This window comes from Alligator mississippiensis, chromosome 4 (genome assembly GCF_030867095.1).
Source record: "Alligator mississippiensis isolate rAllMis1 chromosome 4, rAllMis1, whole genome shotgun sequence".
In the NCBI taxonomy this organism is placed as follows: domain Eukaryota; kingdom Metazoa; phylum Chordata; order Crocodylia; family Alligatoridae; genus Alligator; species Alligator mississippiensis.
The window spans coordinates 95,782,586-95,804,186 of NC_081827.1; the positions used below are offsets into that span (position 1 = coordinate 95,782,586).

General features: G+C 61.1%; 7 non-coding genes across 7 annotated transcripts; all 7 read right to left on the minus strand.

Annotated features, from left to right (window-relative positions):
- Nucleotides 1-269: 269 nt before the first annotated feature.
- TRNAL-AAG (transfer RNA leucine (anticodon AAG)) lies at nt 270-351 on the minus strand. The gene has a single exon. It is a non-coding gene; the product is annotated as a tRNA-Leu (tRNA).
- Nucleotides 352-702: 351 nt separating this feature from the next.
- Nucleotides 703-775, minus strand: TRNAM-CAU (transfer RNA methionine (anticodon CAU)). Its single transcript has one exon. It is a non-coding gene; the product is annotated as a tRNA-Met (tRNA).
- Nucleotides 776-4,999: 4,224 nt separating this feature from the next.
- Nucleotides 5,000-5,081, minus strand: TRNAL-AAG (transfer RNA leucine (anticodon AAG)). The gene has a single exon. It is a non-coding gene; the product is annotated as a tRNA-Leu (tRNA).
- Nucleotides 5,082-5,432: 351 nt separating this feature from the next.
- Nucleotides 5,433-5,505, minus strand: TRNAM-CAU (transfer RNA methionine (anticodon CAU)). The gene has a single exon. It is a non-coding gene; the product is annotated as a tRNA-Met (tRNA).
- Nucleotides 5,506-9,729: 4,224 nt separating this feature from the next.
- TRNAL-AAG (transfer RNA leucine (anticodon AAG)) lies at nt 9,730-9,811 on the minus strand. Its single transcript has one exon. It is a non-coding gene; the product is annotated as a tRNA-Leu (tRNA).
- A 351-nt stretch (nt 9,812-10,162) lies between these two features.
- On the minus strand, nt 10,163-10,235 carry TRNAM-CAU (transfer RNA methionine (anticodon CAU)). Its single transcript has one exon. It is a non-coding gene; the product is annotated as a tRNA-Met (tRNA).
- An 8,954-nt stretch (nt 10,236-19,189) lies between these two features.
- TRNAL-AAG (transfer RNA leucine (anticodon AAG)) lies at nt 19,190-19,271 on the minus strand. The gene has a single exon. It is a non-coding gene; the product is annotated as a tRNA-Leu (tRNA).
- Nucleotides 19,272-21,601: the final 2,330 nt, after the last annotated feature.

Here is a 21,601-nt window from a genome sequence, read left to right on the forward strand (position 1 = left end):
CCTGCAGGCACCCAGGTCGCCCTGGTCCTGCTCACCACTGTGTATGGGGCAGTCGCGAAGCTGGTCTCTTGGGACCAGGGGCAAGAAGGGCTGGAGCAGCCCCCACAACTTGGGGGCAAGGGCTCCAGAAAGCAGGGGCAGAATGAGCAGAGTCGAGGCTTCAGCAGCCTAAGGGGGACCTTTGGGCAGAGGGCGAGCTGCGAGGGAACAAGGCCGTAGCAAGGGGAGCTTCGGGAGGCCCAAGTGCCACCTGCACGCTGCAAAATCTGTGGCAGCGGTGGGATTCGAACCCACGCCCCCGCAGAGACTGGAGCCTTAATCCAGCGCCTTGGACCGCTCGGCCACGCTCCCCCAGGCTGGGCCACTTTCTCTGCGGGGCGCCCAAGCACCTGCTTCGGCCTGGCTGCTTTTCCTCCGCCACCTCCCGCACCTGACACCGCACCAGCCCAGCAGAAAAGAAGCAGGGACTGGGGCTGCCACTAGTGACCGGGCTGGGCATGGCCCTCAGCGTTCATGGTGTGCGCTACCTTGGGCAAAGCCGGCCCAGGAAGAGCATCGCCAGCGCCACCCGCGCGGACACACCAGGCGCCTGCCTCCTGGCCAGCACCGGGAAGAAAAGGCAGCGGGGGGCCAAGCTTAGGCGACTGGAGCCTGCCCCGGGTGGCAGGCAAGGCGCCTGGCTCAGGCAGCAAGAGGCAAGCCTGCCTTCTCTGAGGCTCGAACTCAGGACCTCCAGATTATGAGACTGACGCGCTGCCGGCTGCGCTAAGAAGGCCCGGCTGGCTCAGCCCCCTGGTCCCGCACCACCACCGGGAGCCCTCACCTCCGGCCCACCGGGGTCCGTCGGCCAGGTCTAGGGCAAGGGACCCGGACGGGAAAACAATAGCAGCTCTCCAGCTCGGAAGGCGATTGCCATTCTCTCTCTCAGGGGCGCTCTCCTTCCCCACAAGAACCCAACCGGATTATTGGGCGGCAGTTAGCTCTGCGAACCAGCCCTGTGAGCTCGGGGCACCAGCTGCTGGTCTTTTGCAACAAACAGCTCTGTTCAGGTCATGGGTCTGAAAAGACAGGAAGCAAAAGCCCTCCACCTCCATTCGACTTCCCCCTGGGGCCAGGGAAAGTGAGGCAGGGCTCAACATGAAGAGAGGAGGCACACCCCCAGCCACACACAACGCGAAGGGTGCTACGGGCTGCTCAGGACTGGGCTGGCCCTGTTGAGGATGCAGCCTGGGGCATTTCTCCCGTCAGGCACAATACTCGTGGGCACCAGTGGACCGCCGTGCTGGAGTGATGCACAGTCCTACTCCGTAGTCCCAGATCCTGAAAACATATTGCCTGGAGGCAGAACCCGCTGTCAAAGGCTGCTGTCAGAGGCTCAGAAGAGGGGCGCGGGCAGAAGAAAGGAAGGGGCGCCCTTCCACCTGGGCTCTGCAGGTATCTGTGGCGGGCGGTTGCATGGCCACCAGGAAGAGCGCTGGCTCGGGTTTTGGCCTGCGTGGGGAGCCTGCGGGAAGGCGTGGGCTGGGAGGAGGAGAAAGGAAGCACTGCTCCTCACTGTGCGAGGTGCTGGCTTCCTGTCAGAGAGGCAAGAGGGTGTCGGGGCAGAAGGGCAGCCTGCCAGCCCCAGCAGAGTGGCGCAGCGGGAGCGTGCTGGGCCCATAACCCAGAGGTCGATGGATCGAAACCATCCTCTGCTATGTTTCCCCCCTGCTTGCCTTTTGCTTCCCCTACCTGATTCCCGCCCCTCCAAGTGGCTTTGTCCTTGACATGCCTGAGAGTGGGGCTCTCCGGCCTCCTTCCCCAAAGGCGGTGGGGAGCGTGCTCACGGAACTTTGCAAGGGAAGGCCGGTGGGCTCTCCTCCAGTGACAGTCCTGCCGAGGGAGTGGGGGCGGGGCAGCTGCGGCAGCCCCGGGGCAGCTGTGGCCTCGGAGGGAAGGGAGGAGAAGGTGCTCAGAAGCAGAGAAGAGCCCGCCAGGAATGGGACCGAGTGACCTGGGCACCAGGCACCACAGCGCAAGCAAAGGAAGCCAACGCGGTTGCCAGGCCGTGAAGGCATCTTCCTCCCCCCTGCCTCCTAGTTTGGGGACCAAAGAAAGAAGGGGTTGAGCACCTGTGTCTGTGTTGGAGGCGGGAGGGAGAGGGAAGGATCGCAGGAGGATTTGGGCGACTGGGTCTAGGAGGAGCCCGAGAACGTGGCGGCCGCTACTCAGGAAAGGCCAGCAGAGCAGGGAGGCTGGCTGCAAAGGAAGGGCCTGGGAGAAGGCGGCCTGCCAAGAGCTGTGACCGCAGCCCCGAGGGGTCCTCCTACCTGGGCAAGACATCCGGGAATACAGCTTCAGCCCCCAAACCTGGAGCGTGGGGGCTGAGGAGGTGGCAACGTGGGCTTTGGGGCCCAGGCTGCCAAAGAGGCTGGAGCCAGAACCTGGCCCTCAGCCCGGTGGGGCCCCACGCCCTGCGGCGCGCTGGCCAGCCCGCCTTCTCCTGACGGGGCCGGGGAGGTGGGGGCGGCTCGCTCTCAGCACGGGCCCTTGACTTGCAATGCGTTTCCGGCCCTTGCTCGCCATGGGCCGAGAGGGCATTTGGCCAAAAATGGAGGGAGCGGAGAGAGCGAATCGGTCTCGTGACCTCAAACGCCAGAGGCTTGCATGGGGTTGACCTGGTGCCTGAAAGGTCCCATACGAATGCATGGGGTTGACATTGTGCCTGGAAGTCCCCACTGGCTTGCATGGGGTTGACCTGGTGCCTGGAAGACCCCATAGGAATGCACAGGGTTGACTGTCTGCCTACAAGTCCCCATAGACTTGCATGGGTTTGAGCTGGTGCCCAAAAGGCCCCATAACAATGTCTGGGGATGACATTGTGCCTGGAAGTCCCCATAAGCTTACACGGGCTTGACCGAGAGCCTCAAGGTCCCCTTAGGCTTGCATGAGGTTGGCCTGGGGGCTCAAGGTCCCCATAGCAATGTATGGGGTTGACATTGTGCTGGCAAGTCCCCATAGCAGTGCATGGGGTAGACCTGGTGCCTGAAAGTCCCCTTAGGAACACATGGGGTTGACATTCTGCCTGAAAGTCCCCATTGGCTTCCATGGGGCTGACCTGGTGCCTCAAAGTCCCCTTAGGAATACATGGGGTTGACATTCCGCCTGCAAGTCCCCATAGGAGTGATTGGGGTTGATCTGGTGCCTGGAAGTCACCTTTGGAATACAGGGGGGTGACATTCTGCCTGAAACTCCCCTTTGGCTTCCATGGGGTTGACCTGGTGCCTGAAAGACCCCTTAGGAATACACGGGGTTGACATTGTGCCTGAAAGTCCCCTTTGGCTTCCATGGGGTTGACCTGGTGCCTCAAAGTCCGCTTAGGAATACACGGGGTTGACATTGTGCCTGCAAGTCCCCATTGGCTTGCATGGGGCTGACCTGGTGCCTCAAAGTCCCCTTAGGAATACATGGGGTTGACATTCTGCCTGAAAGTCCCCATTGGCTTCCATGGGGTTGACCTGGTGCCTGAAAGTCCCCTTAGGAATGCAAGGGGTTGACATTGGGACTGAAAGTGCCCTTTGGCTTCCATGGGGTTGACCTGGTGCCTCAAAGTCCGCTTAGGAATACACGGGGTTGACATCCTGCCTGCAAGTCCCCATTGGCTACCATGGGGTTGACCTGGTGCCTCCAAGTCCCCTTAGGAATACATGGGGTTGACATTCTGCCTGAAAGTCCCCATTGGCTTCCATGGGGTTGACCTGGTGCCTGGACGTCCCCTTAGGAATACATGGGGTTGACATTGTGACTCAAAGTCCCCTTTGGCTTCCATGGGGCTGACCTGGTGCCTCAAAGTCCCCTTAGGAATACATGGGGTTGACATTCTGCCTGCAAGTCCCCATTGGCTACCATGGGGTTGACCTGGTGCCTCAAAGTCCCCTTAGGAATACACGGGGTTAACATTCTGCCTGTAAATCCCCATAGGAGTGATTGGGGTTGATCTGGTGCCTGGAAGTCACCTTTGGAATACATGGGGGTGACATTCTGCCTGAAACTTCCCTTTGGCTTCCATGGGGTTGACCTGGTGCCTCAAAGTCCCCTTAGGAATACATGGGGTTGACATTCTGCCTGCAAGTCCCCATAGGAGTGATTGGGGTTGACCTGGTGCCTGGAAGTCAGCTTTGGAATACATGGGGATGACATTCTGCCTGTAACTCCCCTTTGGCTTCCATGGGGTTGACCTGGTGCCTGAAAGACCCCTTAGGAATACATGGGGTTGACACTGTGCCTGAAAGTCCCCTTTGGCTTCCATGGGGTTGACCTGGTGCCTCAAAGTCCCTTTAGGAATACATGGGGTTGACCTTGTGCCTGAAAGTCCCCTTTGGCTTCCATAAGGTTGACCTGGTGCCACAAATTCCTACCGCCCAGGATTTCCCTGCCAAGCAAATACAGAGGGTGCGGTCGGGCAACAATAAACACAGCACCCGCACAACCACCCGGGGCTTAAGCCTCCAAAAACTGGCCCTCCCACCCAGGCTCCGTCTTTCCGTGCCCCCGCCGCCACCGCCCTGCTTCCCTACTTCCGCCTGCCCAACATTTGCTCCAGGTCCCGGCCTGCTACCCACCTTCCTCTCCCCAGCCATCCTAGTATCTAGAGGCCCCTACTCCCAGGCTTTTCACATCTGCTCCGCCTCCTTCGAGGCGACCGCCATTTCCCTCCTTGCCGTATCACACTGCTCCTCTTGGTCCTGCCTCCTGCAGGCACCCAGGTCGCCCTGGTCCTGCTCACCACTGTGTATGGGGCAGTCGCGAAGCTGGTCTCTTGGGACCAGGGGCAAGAAGGGCTGGAGCAGCCCCCCCAACTTGGGGGCAAGGGCTCCAGAAAGCAGGGGCAGAATGAGCAGAGTCGAGGCTTCAGCAGCCTAAGGGGGACCTTTGGGCAGAGGGCGAGCTGCGAGGGAACAAGGCCGTAGCAAGGGGAGCTTCGGGAGGCCCAAGTGCCACCTGCACGCTGCAAAATCTGTGGCAGCGGTGGGATTCGAACCCACGCCCCCGCAGAGACTGGAGCCTTAATCCAGCGCCTTGGACCGCTCGGCCACGCTCCCCCAGGCTGGGCCACTTTCTCTGCGGGGCGCCCAAGCACCTGCTTCGGCCTGGCTGCTTTTCCTCCGCCACCTCCCGCACCTGACACCGCACCAGCCCAGCAGAAAAGAAGCAGGGACTGGGGCTGCCACTAGTGACCGGGCTGGGCATGGCCCTCAGCGTTCATGGCGTGCGCTACCTTGGGCAAAGCCGGCCCAGGAAGAGCATCGCCAGCGCCACCCGCGCGGACACACCAGGCGCCTGCCTCCTGGCCAGCACCGGGAAGAAAAGGCAGCGGGGGGCCAAGCTTAGGCGACTGGAGCCTGCCCCGGGTGGCAGGCAAGGCGCCTGGCTCAGGCAGCAAGAGGCAAGCCTGCCTTCTCTGAGGCTCGAACTCAGGACCTCCAGATTATGAGACTGACGCGCTGCCGGCTGCGCTAAGAAGGCCCGGCTGGCTCAGCCCCCTGGTCCCGCACCACCACCGGGAGCCCTCACCTCCGGCCCACCGGGGTCCGTCGGCCAGGTCTAGGGCAAGGGACCCGGACGGGAAAACAATAGCAGCTCTCCAGCTCGGAAGGCGATTGCCATTCTCTCTCTCAGGGGCGCTCTCCTTCCCCACAGGAACCCAACCGGATTATTGGGCGGCAGTTAGCTCTGCGAACCAGCCCTGTGAGCTCGGGGCACCAGCTGCTGGTCTTTTGCAACAAACAGCTCTGTTCAGGTCATGGGTCTGAAAAGACAGGAAGCAAAAGCCCTCCACCTCCATTCGACTTCCCCCTGGGGCCAGGGAAAGTGAGGCAGGGCTCAACATGAAGAGAGGAGGCACACCCCCAGCCACACACAACGCGAAGGGTGCTACGGGCTGCTCAGGACTGGGCTGGCCCTGTTGAGGATGCAGCCTGGGGCATTTCTCCCGTCAGGCACAATACTCGTGGGCACCAGTGGACCGCCGTGCTGGAGTGATGCACAGTCCTACTCCGTGGTCCCAGATCCTGAAAACATATTGCCTGGAGGCAGAACCCGCTGTCAAAGGCTGCTGTCAGAGGCTCAGAAGAGGGGCGCGGGCAGAAGAAAGGAAGGGGCGCCCTTCCACCTGGGCTCTGCAGGTATCTGTGGCGGGCGGTTGCATGGCCACCAGGAAGAGCGCTGGCTCGGGTTTTGGCCTGCGTGGGGAGCCTGCGGGAAGGCGTGGGCTGGGAGGAGGAGAAAGGAAGCACTGCTCCTCACTGTGCGAGGTGCTGGCTTCCTGTCAGAGAGGCAAGAGGGTGTCGGGGCAGAAGGGCAGCCTGCCAGCCCCAGCAGAGTGGCGCAGCGGGAGCGTGCTGGGCCCATAACCCAGAGGTCGATGGATCGAAACCATCCTCTGCTATGTTTCCCCCCTGCTTGCCTTTTGCTTCCCCTACCTGATTCCCGCCCCTCCAAGTGGCTTTGTCCTTGACATGCCTGAGAGTGGGGCTCTCCGGCCTCCTTCCCCAAAGGCGGTGGGGAGCGTGCTCACGGAACTTTGCAAGGGAAGGCCGGTGGGCTCTCCTCCAGTGACAGTCCTGCCGAGGGAGTGGGGGCGGGGCAGCTGCGGCAGCCCCGGGGCAGCTGTGGCCTCGGAGGGAAGGGAGGAGAAGGTGCTCAGAAGCAGAGAAGAGCCCGCCAGGAATGGGACCGAGTGACCTGGGCACCAGGCACCACAGCGCAAGCAAAGGAAGCCAACGCGGTTGCCAGGCCGTGAAGGCATCTTCCTCCCCCCTGCCTCCTAGTTTGGGGACCAAAGAAAGAAGGGGTTGAGCACCTGTGTCTGTGTTGGAGGCGGGAGGGAGAGGGAAGGATCGCAGGAGGATTTGGGGGACTGGGTCTAGGAGGAGCCCGAGAACGTGGCGGCCGCTACTCAGGAAAGGCCAGCAGAGCAGGGAGGCTGGCTGCAAAGGAAGGGCCTGGGAGAAGGCGGCCTGCCAAGAGCTGTGACCGCAGCCCCGAGGGGTCCTCCTACCTGGGCAAGACATCCGGGAATACAGCTTCAGCCCCCAAACCTGGAGCGTGGGGGCTGAGGAGGTGGCAACGTGGGCTTTGGGGCCCAGGCTGCCAAAGAGGCTGGAGCCAGAACCTGGCCCTCAGCCCGGTGGGGCCCCACGCCCTGCGGCGCGCTGGCCAGCCCGCCTTCTCCTGACGGGGCCGGGGAGGTGGGGGCGGCTCGCTCTCAGCACGGGCCCTTGACTTGCAATGCGTTTCCGGCCCTTGCTCGCCATGGGCCGAGAGGGCATTTGGCCAAAAATGGAGGGAGCGGAGAGAGCGAATCGGTCTCGTGACCTCAAACGCCAGAGGCTTGCATGGGGTTGACCTGGTGCCTGAAAGGTCCCATACGAATGCATGGGGTTGACATTGTGCCTGGAAGTCCCCACTGGCTTGCATGGGGTTGACCTGGTGCCTGGAAGACCCCATAGGAATGCACAGGGTTGACTGTCTGCCTACAAGTCCCCATAGACTTGCATGGGGTTGAGCTGGTGCCCGAAAGGCCCCATAACAATGTCTGGGGATGACATTGTGCCTGGAAGTCCCCATAAGCTTACACGGGCTTGACCGAGAGCCTCAAGGTCCCCTTAGGCTTGCATGAGGTTGGCCTGGGGGCTCAAGGTCCCCATAGCAATGTATGGGGTTGACATTGTGCTGGCAAGTCCCCATAGCAGTGCATGGGGTAGACCTGGTGCCTGAAAGTCCCCTTAGGAACACATGGGGTTGACATTCTGCCTGAAAGTCCCCATTGGCTTCCATGGGGTTGACCTGGTGCCTCAAAGTCCCCTTAGGAATACATGGGGTTGACATTCCGCCTGCAAGTCCCCATAGGAGTGATTGGGGTTGATCTGGTGCCTGGAAGTCACCTTTGGAATACAGGGGGGTGACATTCTGCCTGAAACTCCCCTTTGGCTTCCATGGGGTTGACCTGGTGCCTGAAAGACCCCTTAGGAATACACGGGGTTGACATTGTGCCTGAAAGTCCCCTTTGGCTTCCATGGGGTTGACCTGGTGCCTCAAAGTCCGCTTAGGAATACACGGGGTTGACATTGTGCCTGCAAGTCCCCATTGGCTTGCATGGGGCTGACCTGGTGCCTCAAAGTCCCCTTAGGAATACATGGGGTTGACATTCTGCCTGAAAGTCCCCATTGGCTTCCATGGGGTTGACCTGGTGCCTGAAAGTCCCCTTAGGAATGCAAGGGGTTGACATTGGGACTGAAAGTGTCCTTTGGCTTCCATGGGGTTGACCTGGTGCCTCAAAGTCCGCTTAGGAATACACGGGGTTGACATCCTGCCTGCAAGTCCCCATTGGCTACCATGGGGTTGACCTGGTGCCTCCAAGTCCCCTTAGGAATACATGGGGTTGACATTCTGCCTGAAAGTCCCCATTGGCTTCCATGGGGTTGACCTGGTGCCTGGACGTCCCCTTAGGAATACATGGGGTTGACATTGTGACTCAAAGTCCCCTTTGGCTTCCATGGGGCTGACCTGGTGCCTCAAAGTCCCCTTAGGAAGACATGGGGTTGACATTCTGCCTGCAAGTCCCCATTGGCTACCATGGGGTTGACCTGGTGCCTCAAAGTCCCCTTAGGAATACACGGGGTTAACATTCTGCCTGTAAATCCCCATAGGAGTGATTGGGGTTGATCTGGTGCCTGGAAGTCACCTTTGGAATACATGGGGGTGACATTCTGCCTGAAACTCCCCTTTGGCTTCCATGGGGTTGACCTGGTGCCTCAAAGTCCCCTTAGGAATACATGGGGTTGACATTCTGCCTGCAAGTCCCCATAGGAGTGATTGGGTTTGACCTGGTGCCTGGAAGTCAGCTTTGGAATACATGGGGAGGACATTCTGCCTGTAACTCCCCTTTGGCTTCCATGGGGTTGACCTGGTGCCTGAAAGACCCCTTAGGAATACATGGGGTTGACACTGTGCCTGAAAGTCCCCTTTGGCTTCCATGGGGTTGACCTGGTGCCTCAAAGTCCCTTTAGGAATACATGGGGTTGACCTTGTGCCTGAAAGTCCCCTTTGGCTTCCATAAGGTTGACCTGGTGCCACAAATTCCTACCGCCCAGGATTTCCCTGCCAAGCAAATACAGAGGGTGCGGTCGGGCAACAATAAACACAGCACCCGCACAACCACCCGGGGCTTAAGCCTCCAAAAACTGGCCCTCCCACCCAGGCTCCGTCTTTCCCTGCCCCCGCCGCCACCGCCCTGCTTCCCTACTTCCGCCTGCCCAACATTTGCTCCAGGTCCCGGCCTGCTACCCACCTTCCTCTCCCCAGCCATCCTAGTATCTAGAGGCCCCTACTCCCAGGCTTTTCACATCTGCTCCGCCTCCTTCGAGGCGACCGCCATTTCCCTCCTTGCCGTATCACACTGCTCCTCTTGGTCCTGCCTCCTGCAGGCACCCAGGTCGCCCTGGTCCTGCTCACCACTGTGTATGGGGCAGTCGCGAAGCTGGTCTCTTGGGACCAGGGGCAAGAAGGGCTGGAGCAGCCCCCACAACTTGGGGGCAAGGGCTCCAGAAAGCAGGGGCAGAATGAGCAGAGTCGAGGCTTCAGCAGCCTAAGGGGGACCTTTGGGCAGAGGGCGAGCTGCGAGGGAACAAGGCCGTAGCAAGGGGAGCTTCGGGAGGCCCAAGTGCCACCTGCACGCTGCAAAATCTGTGGCAGCGGTGGGATTCGAACCCACGCCCCCGCAGAGACTGGAGCCTTAATCCAGCGCCTTGGACCGCTCGGCCACGCTCCCCCAGGCTGGGCCACTTTCTCTGCGGGGCGCCCAAGCACCTGCTTCGGCCTGGCTGCTTTTCCTCCGCCACCTCCCGCACCTGACACCGCACCAGCCCAGCAGAAAAGAAGCAGGGACTGGGGCTGCCACTAGTGACCGGGCTGGGCATGGCCCTCAGCGTTCATGGTGTGCGCTACCTTGGGCAAAGCCGGCCCAGGAAGAGCATCGCCAGCGCCACCCGCGCGGACACACCAGGCGCCTGCCTCCTGGCCAGCACCGGGAAGAAAAGGCAGCGGGGGGCCAAGCTTAGGCGACTGGAGCCTGCCCCGGGTGGCAGGCAAGGCGCCTGGCTCAGGCAGCAAGAGGCAAGCCTGCCTTCTCTGAGGCTCGAACTCAGGACCTCCAGATTATGAGACTGACGCGCTGCCGGCTGCGCTAAGAAGGCCCGGCTGGCTCAGCCCCCTGGTCCCGCACCACCACCGGGAGCCCTCACCTCCGGCCCACCGGGGTCCGTCGGCCAGGTCTAGGGCAAGGGACCCGGACGGGAAAACAATAGCAGCTCTCCAGCTCGGAAGGCGATTGCCATTCTCTCTCTCAGGGGCGCTCTCCTTCCCCACAAGAACCCAACCGGATTATTGGGCGGCAGTTAGCTCTGCGAACCAGCCCTGTGAGCTCGGGGCACCAGCTGCTGGTCTTTTGCAACAAACAGCTCTGTTCAGGTCATGGGTCTGAAAAGACAGGAAGCAAAAGCCCTCCACCTCCATTCGACTTCCCCCTGGGGCCAGGGAAAGTGAGGCAGGGCTCAACATGAAGAGAGGAGGCACACCCCCAGCCACACACAACGCGAAGGGTGCTACGGGCTGCTCAGGACTGGGCTGGCCCTGTTGAGGATGCAGCCTGGGGCATTTCTCCCGTCAGGCACAATACTCGTGGGCACCAGTGGACCGCCGTGCTGGAGTGATGCACAGTCCTACTCCGTAGTCCCAGATCCTGAAAACATATTGCCTGGAGGCAGAACCCGCTGTCAAAGGCTGCTGTCAGAGGCTCAGAAGAGGGGCGCGGGCAGAAGAAAGGAAGGGGCGCCCTTCCACCTGGGCTCTGCAGGTATCTGTGGCGGGCGGTTGCATGGCCACCAGGAAGAGCGCTGGCTCGGGTTTTGGCCTGCGTGGGGAGCCTGCGGGAAGGCGTGGGCTGGGAGGAGGAGAAAGGAAGCACTGCTCCTCACTGTGCGAGGTGCTGGCTTCCTGTCAGAGAGGCAAGAGGGTGTCGGGGCAGAAGGGCAGCCTGCCAGCCCCAGCAGAGTGGCGCAGCGGGAGCGTGCTGGGCCCATAACCCAGAGGTCGATGGATCGAAACCATCCTCTGCTATGTTTCCCCCCTGCTTGCCTTTTGCTTCCCCTACCTGATTCCCGCCCCTCCAAGTGGCTTTGTCCTTGACATGCCTGAGAGTGGGGCTCTCCGGCCTCCTTCCCCAAAGGCGGTGGGGAGCGTGCTCACGGAACTTTGCAAGGGAAGGCCGGTGGGCTCTCCTCCAGTGACAGTCCTGCCGAGGGAGTGGGGGCGGGGCAGCTGCGGCAGCCCCGGGGCAGCTGTGGCCTCGGAGGGAAGGGAGGAGAAGGTGCTCAGAAGCAGAGAAGAGCCCGCCAGGAATGGGACCGAGTGACCTGGGCACCAGGCACCACAGCGCAAGCAAAGGAAGCCAACGCGGTTGCCAGGCCGTGAAGGCATCTTCCTCCCCCCTGCCTCCTAGTTTGGGGACCAAAGAAAGAAGGGGTTGAGCACCTGTGTCTGTGTTGGAGGCGGGAGGGAGAGGGAAGGATCGCAGGAGGATTTGGGCGACTGGGTCTAGGAGGAGCCCGAGAACGTGGCGGCCGCTACTCAGGAAAGGCCAGCAGAGCAGGGAGGCTGGCTGCAAAGGAAGGGCCTGGGAGAAGGCGGCCTGCCAAGAGCTGTGACCGCAGCCCCGAGGGGTCCTCCTACCTGGGCAAGACATCCGGGAATACAGCTTCAGCCCCCAAACCTGGAGCGTGGGGGCTGAGGAGGTGGCAACGTGGGCTTTGGGGCCCAGGCTGCCAAAGAGGCTGGAGCCAGAACCTGGCCCTCAGCCCGGTGGGGCCCCACGCCCTGCGGCGCGCTGGCCAGCCCGCCTTCTCCTGACGGGGCCGGGGAGGTGGGGGCGGCTCGCTCTCAGCACGGGCCCTTGACTTGCAATGCGTTTCCGGCCCTTGCTCGCCATGGGCCGAGAGGGCATTTGGCCAAAAATGGAGGGAGCGGAGAGAGCGAATCGGTCTCGTGACCTCAAACGCCAGAGGCTTGCATGGGGTTGACCTGGTGCCTGAAAGGTCCCATACGAATGCATGGGGTTGACATTGTGCCTGGAAGTCCCCACTGGCTTGCATGGGGTTGACCTGGTGCCTGGAAGACCCCATAGGAATGCACAGGGTTGACTGTCTGCCTACAAGTCCCCATAGACTTGCATGGGTTTGAGCTGGTGCCCAAAAGGCCCCATAACAATGTCTGGGGATGACATTGTGCCTGGAAGTCCCCATAAGCTTACACGGGCTTGACCGAGAGCCTCAAGGTCCCCTTAGGCTTGCATGAGGTTGGCCTGGGGGCTCAAGGTCCCCATAGCAATGTATGGGGTTGACATTGTGCTGGCAAGTCCCCATAGCAGTGCATGGGGTAGACCTGGTGCCTGAAAGTCCCCTTAGGAACACATGGGGTTGACATTCTGCCTGAAAGTCCCCATTGGCTTCCATGGGGCTGACCTGGTGCCTCAAAGTCCCCTTAGGAATACATGGGGTTGACATTCCGCCTGCAAGTCCCCATAGGAGTGATTGGGGTTGATCTGGTGCCTGGAAGTCACCTTTGGAATACAGGGGGGTGACATTCTGCCTGAAACTCCCCTTTGGCTTCCATGGGGTTGACCTGGTGCCTGAAAGACCCCTTAGGAATACACGGGGTTGACATTGTGCCTGAAAGTCCCCTTTGGCTTCCATGGGGTTGACCTGGTGCCTCAAAGTCCGCTTAGGAATACACGGGGTTGACATTGTGCCTGCAAGTCCCCATTGGCTTGCATGGGGCTGACCTGGTGCCTCAAAGTCCCCTTAGGAATACATGGGGTTGACATTCTGCCTGAAAGTCCCCATTGGCTTCCATGGGGTTGACCTGGTGCCTGAAAGTCCCCTTAGGAATGCAAGGGGTTGACATTGGGACTGAAAGTGCCCTTTGGCTTCCATGGGGTTGACCTGGTGCCTCAAAGTCCGCTTAGGAATACACGGGGTTGACATCCTGCCTGCAAGTCCCCATTGGCTACCATGGGGTTGACCTGGTGCCTCCAAGTCCCCTTAGGAATACATGGGGTTGACATTCTGCCTGAAAGTCCCCATTGGCTTCCATGGGGTTGACCTGGTGCCTGGACGTCCCCTTAGGAATACATGGGGTTGACATTGTGACTCAAAGTCCCCTTTGGCTTCCATGGGGCTGACCTGGTGCCTCAAAGTCCCCTTAGGAAGACATGGGGTTGACATTCTGCCTGCAAGTCCCCATTGGCTACCATGGGGTTGACCTGGTGCCTCAAAGTCCCCTTAGGAATACACGGGGTTAACATTCTGCCTGTAAATCCCCATAGGAGTGATTGGGGTTGATCTGGTGCCTGGAAGTCACCTTTGGAATACATGGGGGTGACATTCTGCCTGAAACTTCCCTTTGGCTTCCATGGGGTTGACCTGGTGCCTCAAAGTCCCCTTAGGAATACATGGGGTTGACATTCTGCCTGCAAGTCCCCATAGGAGTGATTGGGGTTGACCTGGTGCCTGGAAGTCAGCTTTGGAATACATGGGGATGACATTCTGCCTGTAACTCCCCTTTGGCTTCCATGGGGTTGACCTGGTGCCTGAAAGACCCCTTAGGAATACATGGGGTTGACACTGTGCCTGAAAGTCCCCTTTGGCTTCCATGGGGTTGACCTGGTGCCTCAAAGTCCCTTTAGGAATACATGGGGTTGACCTTGTGCCTGAAAGTCCCCTTTGGCTTCCATAAGGTTGACCTGGTGCCACAAATTCCTACCGCCCAGGATTTCCCTGCCAAGCAAATACAGAGGGTGCGGTCGGGCAACAATAAACACAGCACCCGCACAACCACCCGGGGCTTAAGCCTCCAAAAACTGGCCCTCCCACCCAGGCTCCGTCTTTCCGTGCCCCCGCCGCCACCGCCCTGCTTCCCTACTTCCGCCTGCCCAACATTTGCTCCAGGTCCCGGCCTGCTACCCACCTTCCTCTCCCCAGCCATCCTAGTATCTAGAGGCCCCTACTCCCAGGCTTTTCACATCTGCTCCGCCTCCTTCGAGGCGACCGCCATTTCCCTCCTTGCCGTATCACACTGCTCCTCTTGGTCCTGCCTCCTGCAGGCACCCAGGTCGCCCTGGTCCTGCTCACCACTGTGTATGGGGCAGTCGCGAAGCTGGTCTCTTGGGACCAGGGGCAAGAAGGGCTGGAGCAGCCCCCCCAACTTGGGGGCAAGGGCTCCAGAAAGCAGGGGCAGAATGAGCAGAGTCGAGGCTTCAGCAGCCTAAGGGGGACCTTTGGGCAGAGGGCGAGCTGCGAGGGAACAAGGCCGTAGCAAGGGGAGCTTCGGGAGGCCCAAGTGCCACCTGCACGCTGCAAAATCTGTGGCAGCGGTGGGATTCGAACCCACGCCCCCGCAGAGACTGGAGCCTTAATCCAGTGCCTTGGACCGCTCGGCCACGCTCCCCCAGGCTGGGCCACTTTCTCTGCGGGGCGCCCAAGCACCTGCTTCGGCCTGGCTGCTTTTCCTCCGCCACCTCCCGCACCTGACACCGCACCAGCCCAGCAGAAAAGAAGCAGGGACTGGGGCTGCCACTAGTGACCGGGCTGGGCATGGCCCTCAGCGTTCATGGCGTGCGCTACCTTGGGCAAAGCCGGCCCAGGAAGAGCATCGCCAGCGCCACCCGCGCGGACACACCAGGCGCCTGCCTCCTGGCCAGCACCGGGAAGAAAAGGCAGCGGGGGGCCAAGCTTAGGCGACTGGAGCCTGCCCCGGGTGGCAGGCAAGGCGCCTGGCTCAGGCAGCAAGAGGCAAGCCTGCCTTCTCTGAGGCTCGAACTCAGGACCTCTAGATTATGAGACTGACGCGCTGCCGGCTGCGCTAAGAAGGCCCGGCTGGCTCAGCCCCCTGGTCCCGCACCACCACCGGGAGCCCTCACCTCCGGCCCACCGGGGTCCGTCGGCCAGGTCTAGGGCAAGGGACCCGGACGGGAAAACAATAGCAGCTCTCCAGCTCGGAAGGCGATTGCCATTCTCTCTCTCAGGGGCGCTCTCCTTCCCCACAGGAACCCAACCGGATTATTGGGCGGCAGTTAGCTCTGCGAACCAGCCCTGTGAGCTCGGGGCACCAGCTGCTGGTCTTTTGCAACAAACAGCTCTGTTCAGGTCATGGGTCTGAAAAGACAGGAAGCAAAAGCCCTCCACCTCCATTCGACTTCCCCCTGGGGCCAGGGAAAGTGAGGCAGGGCTCAACATGAAGAGAGGAGGCACACCCCCAGCCACACACAACGTGAAGGGTGCTACGGGCTGCTCAGGACTGGGCTGGCCCTGTTGAGGATGCAGCCTGGGGCATTTCTCCCGTCAGGCACAATACTCGTGGGCACCAGTGGACCGCCGTGCTGGAGTGATGCACAGTCCTACTCCGTGGTCCCAGATCCTGAAAACATATTGCCTGGAGGCAGAACCCGCTGTCAAAGGCTGCTGTCAGAGGCTCAGAAGAGGGGCGCGGGCAGAAGAAAGGAAGGGGCGCCCTTCCACCTGGGCTCTGCAGGTATCTGTGGCGGGCGGTTGCATGGCCACCAGGAAGAGCGCTGGCTCGGGTTTTGGCCTGCGTGGGGAGCCTGCGGGAAGGCGTGGGCTGGGAGGAGGAGAAAGGAAGCACTGCTCCTCACTGTGCGAGGTGCTGGCTTCCTGTCAGAGAGGCAAGAGGGTGTCGGGGCAGAAGGGCAGCCTGCCAGCCCCAGCAGAGTGGCGCAGCGGGAGCGTGCTGGGCCCATAACCCAGAGGTCGATGGATCGAAACCATCCTCTGCTATGTTTCCCCCCTGCTTGCCTTTTGCTTCCCCTACCTGATTCCCGCCCCTCCAAGTGGCTTTGTCCTTGACATGCCTGAGAGTGGGGCTCTCCGGCCTCCTTCCCCAAAGGCGGTGGGGAGCGTGCTCACGGAACTTTGCAAGGGAAGGCCGGTGGGCTCTCCTCCAGTGACAGTCCTGCCGAGGGAGTGGGGGCGGGGCAGCTGCGGCAGCCCCGGGGCAGCTGTGGCCTCGGAGGGAAGGGAGGAGAAGGTGCTCAGAAGCAGAGAAGAGCCCGCCAGGAATGGGACCGAGTGACCTGGGCACCAGGCACCACAGCGCAAGCAAAGGAAGCCAACGCGGTTGCCAGGCCGTGAAGGCATCTTCCTCCCCCCTGCCTCCTAGTTTGGGGACCAAAGAAAGAAGGGGTTGAGCACCTGTGTCTGTGTTGGAGGCGGGAGGGAGAGGGAAGGATCGCAGGAGGATTTGGGCGACTGGGTCTAGGAGGAGCCCGAGAACGTGGCGGCCGCTACTCAGGAAAGGCCAGCAGAGCAGGGAGGCTGGCTGCAAAGGAAGGGCCTGGGAGAAGGCGGCCTGCCAAGAGCTGTGACCGCAGCCCCGAGGGGTCCTCCTACCTGGGCAAGACATCCGGGAATACAGCTTCAGCCCCCAAACCTGGAGCGTGGGGGCTGAGGAGGTGGCAACGTGGGCTTTGGGGCCCAGGCTGCCAAAGAGGCTGGAGCCAGAACCTGGCCCTCAGCCCGGTGGGGCCCCACGCCCTGCGGCGCGCTGGCCAGCCCGCCTTCTCCTGACGGGGCCGGGGAGGTGGGGGCGGCTCGCTCTCAGCACGGGCCCTTGACTTGCAATGCGTTTCCGGCCCTTGCTCGCCATGGGCCGAGAGGGCATTTGGCCAAAAATGGAGGGAGCGGAGAGAGCGAATCGGTCTCGTGACCTCAAACGCCAGAGGCTTGCATGGGGTTGACCTGGTGCCTGAAAGGTCCCATACGAATGCATGGGGTTGACATTGTGCCTGGAAGTCCCCACTGGCTTGCATGGGGTTGACCTGGTGCCTGGAAGACCCCATAGGAATGCACAGGGTTGACTGTCTGCCTACAAGTCCCCATAGACTTGCATGGGGTTGAGCTGGTGCCCGAAAGGCCCCATAACAATGTCTGGGGATGACATTGTGCCTGGAAGTCCCCATAAGCTTACACGGGCTTGACCGAGAGCCTCAAGGTCCCCTTAGGCTTGCATGAGGTTGGCCTGGGGGCTCAAGGTCCCCATAGCAATGTATGGGGTTGACATTGTGCTGGCAAGTCCCCATAGCAGTGCATGGGGTAGACCTGGTGCCTGAAAGTCCCCTTAGGAACACATGGGGTTGACATTCTGCCTGAAAGTCCCCATTGGCTTCCATGGGGTTGACCTGGTGCCTCAAAGTCCCCTTAGGAATACATGGGGTTGACATTCCGCCTGCAAGTCCCCATAGGAGTGATTGGGGTTGATCTGGTGCCTGGAAGTCACCTTTGGAATACAGGGGGGTGACATTCTGCCTGAAACTCCCCTTTGGCTTCCATGGGGTTGACCTGGTGCCTGAAAGACCCCTTAGGAATACACGGGGTTGACATTGTGCCTGAAAGTCCCCTTTGGCTTCCATGGGGTTGACCTGGTGCCTCAAAGTCCGCTTAGGAATACACGGGGTTGACATTGTGCCTGCAAGTCCCCATTGGCTTGCATGGGGCTGACCTGGTGCCTCAAAGTCCCCTTAGGAATACATGGGGTTGACATTCTGCCTGAAAGTCCCCATTGGCTTCCATGGGGTTGACCTGGTGCCTGAAAGTCCCCTTAGGAATGCAAGGGGTTGACATTGGGACTGAAAGTGTCCTTTGGCTTCCATGGGGTTGACCTGGTGCCTCAAAGTCCGCTTAGGAATACACGGGGTTGACATCCTGCCTGCAAGTCCCCATTGGCTACCATGGGGTTGACCTGGTGCCTCCAAGTCCCCTTAGGAATACATGGGGTTGACATTCTGCCTGAAAGTCCCCATTGGCTTCCATGGGGTTGACCTGGTGCCTGGACGTCCCCTTAGGAATACATGGGGTTGACATTGTGACTCAAAGTCCCCTTTGGCTTCCATGGGGCTGACCTGGTGCCTCAAAGTCCCCTTAGGAAGACATGGGGTTGACATTCTGCCTGCAAGTCCCCATTGGCTACCATGGGGTTGACCTGGTGCCTCAAAGTCCCCTTAGGAATACACGGGGTTAACATTCTGCCTGTAAATCCCCATAGGAGTGATTGGGGTTGATCTGGTGCCTGGAAGTCACCTTTGGAATACATGGGGGTGACATTCTGCCTGAAACTCCCCTTTGGCTTCCATGGGGTTGACCTGGTGCCTCAAAGTCCCCTTAGGAATACATGGGGTTGACATTCTGCCTGCAAGTCCCCATAGGAGTGATTGGGTTTGACCTGGTGCCTGGAAGTCAGCTTTGGAATACATGGGGAGGACATTCTGCCTGTAACTCCCCTTTGGCTTCCATGGGGTTGACCTGGTGCCTGAAAGACCCCTTAGGAATACATGGGGTTGACACTGTGCCTGAAAGTCCCCTTTGGCTTCCATGGGGTTGACCTGGTGCCTCAAAGTCCCTTTAGGAATACATGGGGTTGACCTTGTGCCTGAAAGTCCCCTTTGGCTTCCATAAGGTTGACCTGGTGCCACAAATTCCTACCGCCCAGGATTTCCCTGCCAAGCAAATACAGAGGGTGCGGTCGGGCAACAATAAACACAGCACCCGCACAACCACCCGGGGCTTAAGCCTCCAAAAACTGGCCCTCCCACCCAGGCTCCGTCTTTCCCTGCCCCCGCCGCCACCGCCCTGCTTCCCTACTTCCGCCTGCCCAACATTTGCTCCAGGTCCCGGCCTGCTACCCACCTTCCTCTCCCCAGCCATCCTAGTATCTAGAGGCCCCTACTCCCAGGCTTTTCACATCTGCTCCGCCTCCTTCGAGGCGACCGCCATTTCCCTCCTTGCCGTATCACACTGCTCCTCTTGGTCCTGCCTCCTGCAGGCACCCAGGTCGCCCTGGTCCTGCTCACCACTGTGTATGGGGCAGTCGCGAAGCTGGTCTCTTGGGACCAGGGGCAAGAAGGGCTGGAGCAGCCCCCCCAACTTGGGGGCAAGGGCTCCAGAAAGCAGGGGCAGAATGAGCAGAGTCGAGGCTTCAGCAGCCTAAGGGGGACCTTTGGGCAGAGCGCGAGCTGCGAGGGAACAAGGCCGTAGCAAGGGGAGCTTCGGGAGGCCCAAGTGCCACCTGCACGCTGCAAAATCTGTGGCAGCGGTGGGATTCGAACCCACGCCCCCGCAGAGACTGGAGCCTTAATCCAGCGCCTTGGACCGCTCGGCCACGCTCCCCCAGGCTGGGCCACTTTCTCTGCGGGGCGCCCAAGCACCTGCTTCGGCCTGGCTGCTTTTCCTCCGCCACCTCCCGCACCTGACACCGCACCAGCCCAGCAGAAAAGAAGCAGGGACTGGGGCTGCCACTAGTGACCGGGCTGGGCATGGCCCTCAGCGTTCATGGTGTGCGCTACCTTGGGCAAAGCCGGCCCAGGAAGAGCATCGCCAGCGCCACCCGCGCGGACACACCAGGCGCCTGCCTCCTGGCCAGCACCGGGAAGAAAAGGCAGCGGGGGGCCAAGCTTAGGCGACTGGAGCCTGCCCCGGGTGGCAGGCAAGGCGCCTGGCTCAGGCAGCAAGAGGCAAGCCTGCCTTCTCTGAGGCTCGAACTCAGGACCTCTAGATTATGAGACTGACGCGCTGCCGGCTGCGCTAAGAAGGCCCGGCTGGCTCAGCCCCCTGGTCCCGCACCACCACCGGGAGCCCTCACCTCCGGCCCACCGGGGTCCGTCGGCCAGGTCTAGGGCAAGGGACCCGGACGGGAAAACAATAGCAGCTCTCCAGCTCGGAAGGCGATTGCCATTCTCTCTCTCAGGGGCGCTCTCCTTCCCCACAGGAACCCAACCGGATTATTGGGCGGCAGTTAGCTCTGCGAACCAGCCCTGTGAGCTCGGGGCACCAGCTGCTGGTCTTTTGCAACAAACAGCTCTGTTCAGGTCATGGGTCTGAAAAGACAGGAAGCAAAAGCCCTCCACCTCCATTCGACTTCCCCCTGGGGCCAGGGAAAGTGAGGCAGGGCTCAACATGAAGAGAGGAGGCACACCCCCAGCCACACACAACGCGAAGGGTGCTACGGGCTGCTCAGGACTGGGCTGGCCCTGTTGAGGATGCAGCCTGGGGCATTTCTCCCGTCAGGCACAATACTCGTGGGCACCAGTGGACCGCCGTGCTGGAGTGATGCACAGTCCTACTCCGTGGTCCCAGATCCTGAAAACATATTGCCTGGAGGCAGAACCCGCTGTCAAAGGCTGCTGTCAGAGGCTCAGAAGAGGGGCGCGGGCAGAAGAAAGGAAGGGGCGCCCTTCCACCTGGGCTCTGCAGGTATCTGTGGCGGGCGGTTGCATGGCCACCAGGAAGAGCGCTGGCTCGGGTTTTGGCCTGCGTGGGGAGCCTGCGGGAAGGCGTGGGCTGGGAGGAGGAGAAAGGAAGCACTGCTCCTCACTGTGCGAGGTGCTGGCTTCCTGTCAGAGAGGCAAGAGGGTGTCGGGGCAGAAGGGCAGCCTGCCAGCCCCAGCAGAGTGGCGCAGCGGGAGCGTGCTGGGCCCATAACCCAGAGGTCGATGGATCGAAACCATCCTCTGCTATGTTTCCCCCCTGCTTGCCTTTTGCTTCCCCTACCTGATTCCCGCCCCTCCAAGTGGCTTTGTCCTTGACATGCCTGAGAGTGGGGCTCTCCGGCCTCCTTCCCCAAAGGCGGTGGGGAGCGTGCTCACGGAACTTTGCAAGGGAAGGCCGGTGGGCTCTCCTCCAGTGACAGTCCTGCCGAGGGAGTGGGGGCGGGGCAGCTGCGGCAGCCCCGGGGCAGCTGTGGCCTCGGAGGGAAGGGAGGAGAAGGTGCTCAGAAGCAGAGAAGAGCCCGCCAGGAATGGGACCGAGTGACCTGGGCACCAGGCACCACAGCGCAAGCAAAGGAAGCCAACGTGGTTGCCAGGCCGTGAAGGCATCTTCCTCCCCCCTGCCTCCTAGTTTGGGGACCAAAGAAAGAAGGGGTTGAGCACCTGTGTCTGTGTTGGAGGCGGGAGGGAGAGGGAAGGATCGCAGGAGGATTTGGGCGACTGGGTCTAGGAGGAGCCCGAGAACGTGGCGGCCGCTACTCAGGAAAGGCCAGCAGAGCAGGGAGGCTGGCTGCAAAGGAAGGGCCTGGGAGAAGGCGGCCTGCCAAGAGCTGTGACCGCAGCCCCGAGGGGTCCTCCTACCTGGGCAAGACATCCGGGAATACAGCTTCAGCCCCCAAACCTGGAGCGTGGGGGCTGAGGAGGTGGCAACGTGGGCTTTGGGGCCCAGGCTGCCAAAGAGGCTGGAGCCAGAACCTGGCCCTCAGCCCGGTGGGGCCCCACGCCCTGCGGCGCGCTGGCCAGCCCGCCTTCTCCTGACGGGGCCGGGGAGGTGGGGGCGGCTCGCTCTCAGCACGGGCCCTTGACTTGCAATGCGTTTCCGGCCCTTGCTCGCCATGGGCCGAGAGGGCATTTGGCCAAAAATGGAGGGAGCGGAGAGAGCGAATCGGTCTCGTGACCTCAAACGCCAGAGGCTTGCATGGGGTTGACCTGGTGCCTGAAAGGTCCCATACG